Consider the following 12,218-nt stretch of genomic DNA (forward strand, 5'->3'; position numbering starts at 1 on the left):
CTAATCAAATGTATGTTACCCTAACTAGTATTTTGTATGGTATATGACAATTGCATGCTAGTTATAGGATTAATACCTTGGAAACATCATTACATGTATAGTTAGTGAAAACATAGATCCAAGGTATTTAGGGTTGTATGTGCACCATAGGCTGTTGTAGTATACTAAAACCCAACAAATGGGATGGGAAGTTCCAATCACGGAGATAATCCAGGACATCAGTGAACATGCACGTATAAGGATTTCACCAACGGAAAACCAAGACCATTTAACGGGAGTTGGGGTGTGATAGCTCTCACTCGATGGTTTGAAAAGGTCGAATCTGTCTCTGAAATCTGTGGATGTCCTGAAGAAAGTAAAGTGAAGTTCGCAGCTTGTACTTTTTCCGACAGAGCCCTGTCATGGTGGAACGGTCATGTCAAGGCTTTAACTCTACCAGTAGCAAACACTATGGCGTGGAAGGCCCTCAAGATTCTGATGCTCGACGAATACTGCCCCAGGGGTGAAGTCCAGAAACTAGAGCAGGAACTGTGGAATCTCACTATAAAGGACTCCAATATTGACTCCAACATTTTCAGGTTCAGCGAACTAGCACTACTGTGTCCAGGAATGATTGCCTCTGAAGGAAAGAAGGTCGAATGTTTCATATGGGGGCTAAATCCCCCGATTCAAGGGAACGTGATTGCAGCGAAACCCTTAACGTTCGACAGTGCCAAGCGCCTTGCGCAGAAGCTTTACGACCATGGGGTTCCAAAGGACGTGATGACTTCCGTCGCTGAACCAAAGAAAGGAACCAACAACGAAAGAAAGTTTGGGAACAACAAAAAGAGGAAACAAACTCAAGAACAATCAAAGAAGCAACAAATCGTAGTAGTTCACGCTGCTACCACTCCTGCTACATCAACACCAGCTTCACCAACGCCTGCAAAGCCATATGAAGGCTCTCTTCCAAAATGTGATAAATGTAATTTCCATCGTAACGGCGCATGTCGAGATCCGCAGTGCACCAATTGCAACCAGAGAGGGCACACCGCCTGCTATTGCAGAGCACCGCTACAACAAAACAGCCAACCCAACAATGTTGGAGTAAGTCAAGCATGTTACGGGTGCGGGGAGACTGGACATTACAAACGAAACTTTCCTAAGGCCAACAATCGAAATGCAGGGGGAACAAGCAGAGTCCTAGCAATGGGACAAGGAGAGGTTGTACAGGATCCAGCGGTAGTCATTGGTACGCTTCTCCTCAACAACATCTATGCATGCATTTTATTCGATAATGGGGCAGAAAGAAGTTTCGTGAGTCATAAATTTAAGCACTTACTCAGTCAAAATCCCCAAAAATTGAATGAAACTTTCACGGTGGAAATGGCTAACGGGAAAACGGAAACAACCAACAACGTATTAATAGGGTGCACGTTAAAACTAAATAATCATTCATTTCAAATCAACTTAATGTCGGTTACTAATAGAAGCTTTGATGTGATCATCAGGATGGATTGGTTAAGCCTCCACCATGCCGATATTATGTGCTGCGAGAAGGTCGTTCGCCTACACCTACCCAACGACGAAACCCTAATTATCTAGGGTGATAAACCCGGTGCAAATCTCCGTCTCATCTCATGCATCAAGGCTCAAAAGTGCTTGCACAAAAAGAATCAAGCCTTCCTAGCCCACGTGGTGGATAAAAAGAAGGAAGAGAAGAGCATTAAGGACATCCTGGAGGTGTGCGATTTTCCAGACGTGTTTCCTGAAGACCTCCCGTGAATACCCCCTGAACGACAGGTCGAATTTCGGATTGACCTGGTACCCGGAGCCACGCTAATTGCCAAATCACCGTATAGATTAGCCCCTGCAGAAATGCAAGAGCTCTCCAGTCAATTAAGCGAGTTACTAGACAAAGGGTTCATAAGACCGAGCTTCTCTCCTTAGGGAGCTCCGGTTTTGTTTGTCAAAAAGAAAGATGGTTCCTTTTGCATGTGTATCGATTACCGTGAACTCAACAAGCTCACCGTCAAGAATCGATACCCTCTTCCTAGGATCGATGATCTATTTGAACAGTTACAAGGAGCCAGTTACTTCTCGAAGATAGATCTAAGGTCTGGATACCACCAACTGCGGGTCCGAGAAGAAGATGCCCCAAAACCGCCTTCCAAACTCGTTACGGGCATTATGAATTCGTGGTAATGCCCTTTGGTCTGACAAATTCACCTGCGGCATTTATGGACCTGATGAACCGAGTATGCCGACCTTTCCTTGACAACTTCGTGATAGTCTTTACCGACGACATATTGGTTTATTCTCTGAGCAAGGAAGAGCACAGCCAACATCTACGGCAGGTTTTGGAAACACTCAGAGCGGAGAAGTTGTACGCAAAATTCTCCAAGTGCGAGTTCTGGATCCGCAGAGTGGACTTTCTGGGACACGTAGTCAGCAAAGAGGGGATACATGTGGACCCTTCCAAGATCAAAGCAATTGAGGGCTGAGCAACCCCGAGAACCCCGACGGAGATCAGGAAATTCTTAGGCCTCGTTGGTTATTACAGGAGGTTCATTCAGAATTTCTCCAAGATCGCCAAGCCACTCACCGCTCTAACCCAGAAGGGTGTACCTTTCACCTGGGATACGAAACAAGAGGCTGTCTTTCAAACCCTGAAACAAGCTCTCTGCAGTGCTCCGATGTTGTCTCTTCCAGAGGGAATGGAATATTTCGTGGTATATTTTGACGCTTCGAATCAAAGGTTAAGTTGTGTGCTTATGCAGTGCGGGAAGGTTATAGCCTATGCATCCAGACAACTGAAGACCCATGAGGTGAACTATACCACTCACGATCTCGAGCTGGGAGCTGTGGTCTTCGCTCTAAAGATTTGGAGGCACTACCTCTACGGGACAAAGTTCACCATTTTCACAGACCATAAAAGCCTCCAGCATATCCTGAACCAGAAGGAACTAAACATGAGGCAACAACGATGGGTTGAGCTGCTGAATGACTATGAATGTGAGATCCGGTATCATCCAGGCAAGGCCAATGTGGTGGCCAATGCCCTAAGCAGAAAAAAGAATACTCGGGTCGCCGAGTGAGAACACTAACGATGACCATCCATTCCTACTTGGCTTCACAAATCAATGAGGCTCAGCTGGAAGCCTTGAAACCAGGAAACGTCGCAAAACGAAGCTTTGTGTGGAATGGACAAGAACCTCACAATCAAGGATGATGGAGCCTACTACCTCATGGACCGGATCTGGACACCGAAGTTCGGTGGATTCAGTGATGTTGTCATGAATGAAGCCCACAAGACAAGGTACTCCGTCCATCCCGGCTCAGATAAAATGTACCTGGATCTTAAACAACATTATTGGTGGCCGAATATGAAAGCAAAAATCGCTACCTACGTGGGCAAGTGCCTGACTTGCGCCAAAGTGAAGGTAGAGTATCAAAATCCCTCGGGACTCCTTCAACAACCGGAGATACCTGAGTGGAAATGGGAGAGAATAACAATGGATTTTATAACTAAATTTTCCAAGACAGCAGACGGATTGAATGCCATCTGGGTAGTTGTCGACCGATTGACCAAATCCGCCTATTTCCTGCCAATAAAGGAGACGTATAAAATGGAAAAGCTGACCCGAATCTACATAAAGGAGGTTGTGAGATTTACATCGTGATTTTGGCAATCACTCCAGAGGTCGTTGGGAACCCAGCTCGATATGAGCACTACCTACCATCCCTAAACAGATGGCCAGAGTGAGAGGACCATCCAAACCTTGGAAGATATGCTCCGAGCCTGTGTGATAGACTTCGGCAAAGCATGGGATACCCATTTGTCCCTAATCGAATTCTCATACAACAATAGCTATCACACAAGCATCAAGGTCGCCCCCTTCGAGGCCTTATATGGGCGAAAATGCAGATCACCTCTCTGTTGGGCTGAGGTGGGGGATACTCAACTAACAAAATGGCAGGTACCAAGCAGCACTCTTACTGGACCAGAGATTATCAGGGAAACAACTGAGAAGATCGTTCAGATCAGGGAGCGACCCCAGGCATCTCGAGACCGACAGAAGAGCTACGCTGACAGACGACGAAATCCCCTAGAATTCCAAGTCAGCGATCGCGTACTGCTAAAGGTCTCTCCATGGAAAGGGATGATATGCTTCGGAAGGCGGGGAAAGTTGAATCCAAGATACATCGGACCATTCAAAATCCTTGCCAGGATTGGTCCGGTGGCTTACAAGCTGCAGTTACCACCATAACTCAGCAATGTACACCCTATCTTTCTTGTGTCGAACCTAAAGAAATACTTATCTGACGAGACTCTCGTTGTCTAGCTTGATGAAATTGAGGTGAATGAAAATCTCCACTTCGTTAAGGAACCAATTGAAATCATGGATAGAGAAGTGAAACGAACAAAGCAAAGTCGCATTCCCATTGTGAAGGTCTGATGGAGCGCCAAGCGAGGACCAGAGTTCACCTGGGAACGGGAAGACCAGATGATGGAAAAATACCCCCATCTCTTCTCTGATTCTTAAGGGATACTTTCGAACAAATTTCGAGACGAAATTCCCTCTAACGGGGGGATGATGTCACAACTAGAAAATTAGGGTTGAGATTGTGATTCTTGTACGAGACAATTTCCACCATGTAACCTTGCAACATCCCATTTAGTGAAATTCAAACTACAATGTTATTTAAATTTATACGTGCATACATTGTGAATCAAGCCTCACACAAGCCCAAAAACTCGATCCAATAGCTAATTCCAATCAATTTTGGGCCTTAGCCCAAGAATTCTCGGCCCAACACCCTATTCGGCCGATAACTCCTTCATTAGGCCTTATTGGGCCGAAAACCTTTCTTCGGGCCCTATTGGGCCGAAAACTTTTATTAGGCTTTCCATCGGGCCGAAAACTCCTTCTAATGCCTTATTGGGCCAAAAATTCCTACCTTTGTTCTTTAATGGACCGAAAACTCCTATTAGGCCAAGCCAAAAATCAAAATCCATTTCTTTTGGGCTTTCTTTTGGGCCGAGAACCCTAGGGTTCGGTTAAGGCTAACAAAAAAAAAGGAAAAGAAATGGATTAAGAGAGTGTGCCACCTCATATTTACCTTACATGTAACAAAGCCATGGACCTCCATATATCCATGCATGCATCCTATCAACCTTAAAGAAAGTCAAATCCCTCTCCCCTCTCCTTCTCTATGTCCGGCCGATCCTCACCTCCCCACACACTTTACATTTTCATTTTCCCTCACTTAGCCTCAAGAACTTCTTCCCATTATTCCTCTCAAAAACTCAAACTTCTCTCATTTTTCCTCTAAAATTTGTGGGTGTGTGTGTGTGCCATCTTCAAAGGAGTCTTCTTCAAAGGTTCATAAATTTGGTAAGACCTTCATGTAACTCTTGTAACTCTAAACATTTTTATGATAACAACTCCTTGTTTACACACTTTTGTTGTGTGTTAAGTTCTTAGAAACACCAACTTTTTGGGAATCTCTCCAAGACAAGGATAGGCTCGAAAATTTCCTTCTTCTTCTTCTACCTCTCGAAAATCAACCAAGGTGAGCTTCATACCCCACTATTTTCGTGTTTTTCATCCTTTTTGGGGGCAATACAAGTCAAGTTTTGTTTAAATTTTGGATATTTGCATTCACTTGTGTGTTTATGTAACTAATTGTGTTTGAAATGTTGATTACCTCATGCTAACACTCCATAAACTCGAAATTTACAAGCCTCATGATGCTAGAGTAAATTTATCATTTGGATAATTTCATGAATCATGGTTAGGAGTTGAAGATGAAATAAGTTCTCAAATAAAAAGGGTGCTTAATGTATGTTAAAAATCAAAGAAAATGTTAATAACATATTTGTGTAATAAAAGCTTGTGGGGTCATGTATAAACACCCAAAATGGTGAAAATATGGGAGTTACACTCAAAAATGGTTAACGTTTGGACATATGCATTTTTAACACTTATACTTACACAAATATTTGGATGTAACAAATTTCAAGAATTTATGTGTATTTTGTGGAAATCGTGACATGTTAGGGTCACAACAAAATAGAATATGTTGTTTTACAAAACACTCAAACAAATTTTGGTATGATGAACAAACTACAAAACTTGTTTATTTTGTTAAAAATGATTTTTCTAGTAAAATAGTTGTAATATGTTGTCATCATTTTAATGTTTAAAAACTTAGAGGATTATGCTATTTATACAACATATATTACAAGAAGACAAGTCCATTAATGATTATTTAAAAAAGTGTTATAAATAATTTAACCAAAACGGTATACAAAACAAAATTTCTACGACAGAAAAATATGTGTGTCATAATCTGTCCATCATAAAGTTTTTAAAAGTACAAGTATAAGTTGTAGGTCATAAAGCTGTAATATGCATGTCATAAAACTTCAGTCACGAATTTACGCAAGTAATGTTATTTTCATTATTCAATACTGGGAGTCAAAGTTCGCGTAAATCTGTTAAGGCTCTTGTGAGACTTTCCTTCGCCATACCTACCTAGCGTACACCGTAAGTCCTGTAGTTATAACCAGAGTCTCCTGGAGGGAGAGCGAGGTAATTGTGTATAGATCTATATGGGGTTGACACCCCCACACCTGAGTTGTTCGCTACAGCTAGACGGGGCCAGTCTAGGGTGACAAATATCTTACCGAAACCGATGCCTGAAGAACGTCATGACAGGCATATCAGTCACATCGAGCATGGTTGTAACGACTCACATAGGGACTAACAACGTTATTTTGGGATTTACAGAAAGCATACACTTCACTAGTTTTATAAAATACAAAACTACGCTTCATTTTTTTGTACACTATTATCACCACTCTAGTCTTAGGGTTTAAGACTACCATTTTTCATTCAACAGAAAGTATTGGACCTTCTGGGAACCTATACTTTACAAACACTAATAAAAACAAAGGACATGCATGCAATTATCCACAGTTCTGGAATGAGACTTACAAACCACTTTTCATTAGAAAATATCTAATTTTCTGGAGTTTTACAAATTATTACAAACAAAAATGTTACAAACCTTTTCTTACAAATATGCTTATGAACTCACCAACATTCTATGTTGACGCTTTTCAAACGACTTGTATTCTCAGGGACTCAGTGAGCAGGTATTTGGGCCATGGATTTTGGATATTTGCTACATTTTGGAACATCATATTTTATGTCACTTTTGTGTAAATTTGTGAACAAATACAATTCGTAAACAATGTATGTTGGTATCTTTTAATGTATGATGTTTGGTTGCTATGTTTCATTCATATTCAATTGTTGTGATACTATACAATGACGTCATCTGCCCCCGGACGTTTCCGCTGTCCTGGTTCGGGGGTGTGACATACAATTATACTTTAGAATATAATAATAATTATTATATAAAAGTATACTCATACAAACAAAAGTAAGTGTCACACTGAAAGAAATCAAGAACATCAAAGTTTAGATTGAACACTATGGCTAGACCTAGTATAACATGTTGTGAAATCATGGGGGAGTGTAGCCTGATCAACTACACTTGACCAAGGTTTGACCAACATGTAACTAGGCCTGGGCATAGGGACAACTGGGTAAACTTAAGTAATCTACATATCTATACTCCACAACCTTGTCAAATATCTACACTAACAACTTAGTTGCACTAATTAGTACTAAGAGTCACATAGATTGCGCCCTTATACACCATTTCGTTTTTAGTCATGGTGGGATTCCACCATGGAGACCCCTACTATCCCACTATGGAAGCTAATGGTTGGATCGAGGAAGAACCATGGGAAATTTACATGGAAGACCCTGCAGAGGATCTGGAAGAGGATTCCGAGGAGGAGTCAGACGAGGAGATGGACATCGGGGAGATCATTAACAAGCCTTATCCTATTATGGGCATAGATGAGCCCCTTCCACCTCCCTCTTTTCAGGATGTACCTCCACGATAGGCGACATATACACTCATTGGTGAGCATGTGGACACTACAACCCACATACACTCCTTTAAGGAGAGGATGGCTGCCTTGGAGCGACAAGCCCTAGTAGCTGAGACTAGGGCAGTGGCCATGGAGCAAAGGGTAGAACAAACTACTTGTGAGATGAGTGAGATGGTTGGACACCTTGTACGCTATTTTGGCATCTAATAGATAGGTTAGCCAATTGAGGTCATGCCACTCAGACGAAGCTCGAGAGTCCGTACGAGACCAACACCAACACCAACCCCAACACCAATAGCCATGGACGCATCCGCAATCGAAGAAATGATTGCACAAAGGGTAGCAACCGCAGTAGCTAACTACCACGCTGATAGACACAAGGGGACAGGACACGTAAACGACAATTTCCATAACGACAGCCGAGGAAACTCCCAGACTTGCTCATACAACGACTTCTCGAACTGTAAACCCAAAAACTTCTATGGCAACGGGGGAGTGATCGAACTAACACGCTGGTTCGAGAAGGTTGAATGTGACAATTTCCAATCTTGGATCCAACAGAAGTTAAACGGGCCAACAAAAGTCAAGTAAAGTCAACAAGTCAAATGCTTAGAACCCAATCCATGTGATTTCGGTTTGTGCGTGGACCGAAATCAGCATAGGATTTCGGTTGGCACATGGACCGAAATCACTAGGTGATCTCGGTGTGCTAGGCCGAAATCACATGTGATTTCGGTCACGCTAAGGGGTTTTCGGTGGGAATAAAGAGAAAAGAAGGGTTGACTTGTGACTTGCTATTTCATCCTTTCCAAAATTTTACCCAGCATGTATCAATGCAAATATCCAATAGATAACAAAACAAATATCACTTCATCCCTCTTCCTTATCTTTGGCCGAGATCATCCCCAAACCTCCCACCATTTCCATTTTCTTCAAGTTATTCCATACTCTCTCAAGAACAAGTCTAAGCTCTTCCTAGATAAACTTTTCCAAGTGGTTCTTGACAATTTGGTAAGTGTTTTCTTCATAATCTATTGTTTCTACACACTTTTACACTAGTTTCATCTTATTTACACACATTGTTATGTGTTAAAACTCTTAGGATAAGACCACCTTCAAAGAGTTCATCAACTACTCAAGTGTTCTAGGCATAAAGATCTCCACCTTCATCTCTTCAACCAACCCCAACTACACTCAATGTGAGTTTATACCCCCCACATTTTCGAGTTTTTCATGTTTTAGGGCGGGGGGGGGGATACAAGTAAAGTTTGGTTTATCACACAAATACTTGCATGTTTCGTCTCTATGTTAAATATAAAACATTATTTGCATGAAATATGGTTATCACTAGTTTTAGACAAATATTTGTGATATTTTAATTTTGAGATGCAAAACTAACAAAAACAAAACATAAACTATGTTATATAATCATAAGAAAAGTTATGATTACAAAACTACAAGGATTTTGAGGCTTTTTACCAAAATATAGTCTTTCTAACAAAGATGGTTACATCCTAGCTATTTCACCATTTTTGTGGGATACAATCTAAAATAATTTGTTTTTACCATACATTTCGAAACTAAACAAAAGTTTGAAATGGACTTTTTCATACAAATTTCTCATACTTATGCTAGATGTAAGTTTTTATGACATAATCTTTTAAAATCATCTAGACAAGATAACTTACATGTATTTATATATTTGATTATATAAATGGACTTAACAAAACATTCATAATAAACTATAATTGATATAGTTTGGGAGTCACAAACACTACATTATCATTTCAAAAGCAACAAATAATTATTTAAAGGTAAAATTATTTTCACACTGACAAGAAAAAGGGGTTTTCAATTCACGTAAACCGGTTGATACAACTTTGTGAGACATTCGGCTTCATCGTACCTACCAGAGTACACACTAAGTCCTGCATTATAACCAGAATCTCTTATAGGGAGACAAATGTCTAACAGTTCCGACACCTGAAGTGCTTCGTGGAATGGATAAGAAATTTGAACTCAAAGATGACAGAATTCAGTATTTCATGAATCGAATCTGGACGCCAAAGTTTGGTGACCTTAGGGATTTGATCATGTAAGAGGCACCCAAGAAAAAATAATGCATTCACCCTGGGGCAGACAAGATGTACCAGGACCTGAAAAGGTTGTATTGGTGGCCAAACATGAAAGCAGAGATTTCCACTTACATAGGTAAGTTCCTAACTTGTTCTAAGGTCAAAGTAGAATACCAGAAGCCCTCTGGGCTGTTTCAACAACCAGAAATACCCGAGTGGAAGTGGGAGGGGATTACCATGGACTTCAACAAAGTTACCCAAGACTACGGGTGGACACGATACCATTTGGGTGATCGTAGATAGACTAACCAAATCCGCACACTTCCTTCCAATCAAAGAGACAGATAAGATAGAAAAGTTGATAAGAATGTATCTCAAAGACATCGTAAGGCTGCATGGTGTGCCATTGTCCATAATCTCAGATAGGGACATACGGTTGACTTCACGTTTTTAGCCATCATTGCAAAAATCCTTGGGGACCCGACTCGATATGAGTACAGCCTACCACCCACAAATAGATGGTCAGAGTGAGCGAACCATTCAAACATTGGAATATATGTTTCGTGCCTGTGTGATGGACTTTAGAAAAGCATGGGACGCTCACCTACCACTAATTGAGTTCTCTTATAACAATAACTACCATGCCAGCATCAAAGCCACTCCGTTTGAGGCACTATACAGACGTAAGTGCAGATCACCATTATATTGTGCTGAAGTTGGAGACACCCAACTAGATAAGGGTCAAGCGACCAATAGCACCCTCACTGGCCCCGAGATCATAAGGGAAACAATGGAGAAGATCGTTCAGATACGAGAACGACTGAAAGCATCCCGAGATCGACCAAAGAGTTGCGCAGACAAGAGGCGCAAGCCTTTGGAGTTTCAGGTTGGCGACGGAGTACTGTTAAAAGTGTCGCAATGGAAAGGGATGATATGTTTTGGAAAACAAGGTAAACTCAATCCACGGTATATAGGACCTTTCGAAATCCTTGCAAGGATAGGTCCTGTAGCCTACATGCTCCGAATACCACTCGAGCTCAGCAATGTACACCCCACCTTCCACGTATCAAACCTCAAGAAATGTTTACCCGATGAAACCCCTGTCATTCCATTAGACGAGATCGAGGTTAATGAAAGCTTAAATTTCATTGAAGAACCAGTCGGAATCATGGATAGGGAGGTCAAACAAATGAAACAAAGTTGCATTCCAATAGTGAAGGTTCGCTGGAACACTAAGCGGGGACCTGAGTACACTTGGGAGCGTGAGGATCAAATAAAGCAGAAGTATCCCCAACTTTTCCTAATCCCTAGGAACCTGATATCTAAGACTAATTTCGGGACGAAATTCCTTTCAACGGGGGGATAATGTGACATCCGTCAAATTTAGTCAACAAAAGTCAAAAAAGGGTCAACAAAAGTCAATTGTGCGTATATTAGGTCAAAAAGGTGAAATGTGATTTTTCGTAACATCCCTAATGTATTATTGAATATTATAATGCTACGCACGCTATTTTGAAATCCATTATCGAATAAACACTTTTATTGCGATCAGTAAACTACGGTAATGTAGTAATTCGATAAAACACACAAATATTACCGGGAATTGGGTAATGTTCATAACACGAGGTTTACTTGTTCACAAATCCATAAACAAATTTTGAACATCATATGACCTAGTATTTAGTTAATACTCCGGTGGATTATTCTAGAAAAAGGTCATACATCAAGAAAACGAAATGTTATCACGTTTAACGCTCATATTTTATACAACGATTTTGAGAAAACCAATTTAATTATAAGGTGTTAATATTATTGTTAATAATATTAAATAACAATATTTTTATTAGTTATTAAACCTTACCAATTTCTCAATCCCACCACACTTTTATAAAAATGACAAACTTTTATAAAAAGGGCTAGGTTTTTATAAAAATTATATGAGATAAATTATGTCTCTTCTCTCCCAACATATCTCTCCATATCCAACATCATCATATCATTTATATAATAAAGAAATCAAGAAACCATACCATGAATATAATAATCCAAATGTCTTACTTGATTATTTTAATCAAAGGACCTTACATGAATAAAAAAATGGAGAAAACTTACCCCAAATTAAATACTCACAACACTTTACCTCGTCCCTTCCCCATGTAAACCACCACCACTCTTCTCTCTCCCTCTCC

This window comes from Lactuca virosa, chromosome 4 (assembly GCF_052849685.1).
Source record: "Lactuca virosa cultivar CGN04683 chromosome 4, Lactuca_virosa_CGN04683_v6, whole genome shotgun sequence".
Taxonomy (NCBI): domain Eukaryota; kingdom Viridiplantae; phylum Streptophyta; class Magnoliopsida; order Asterales; family Asteraceae; genus Lactuca; species Lactuca virosa.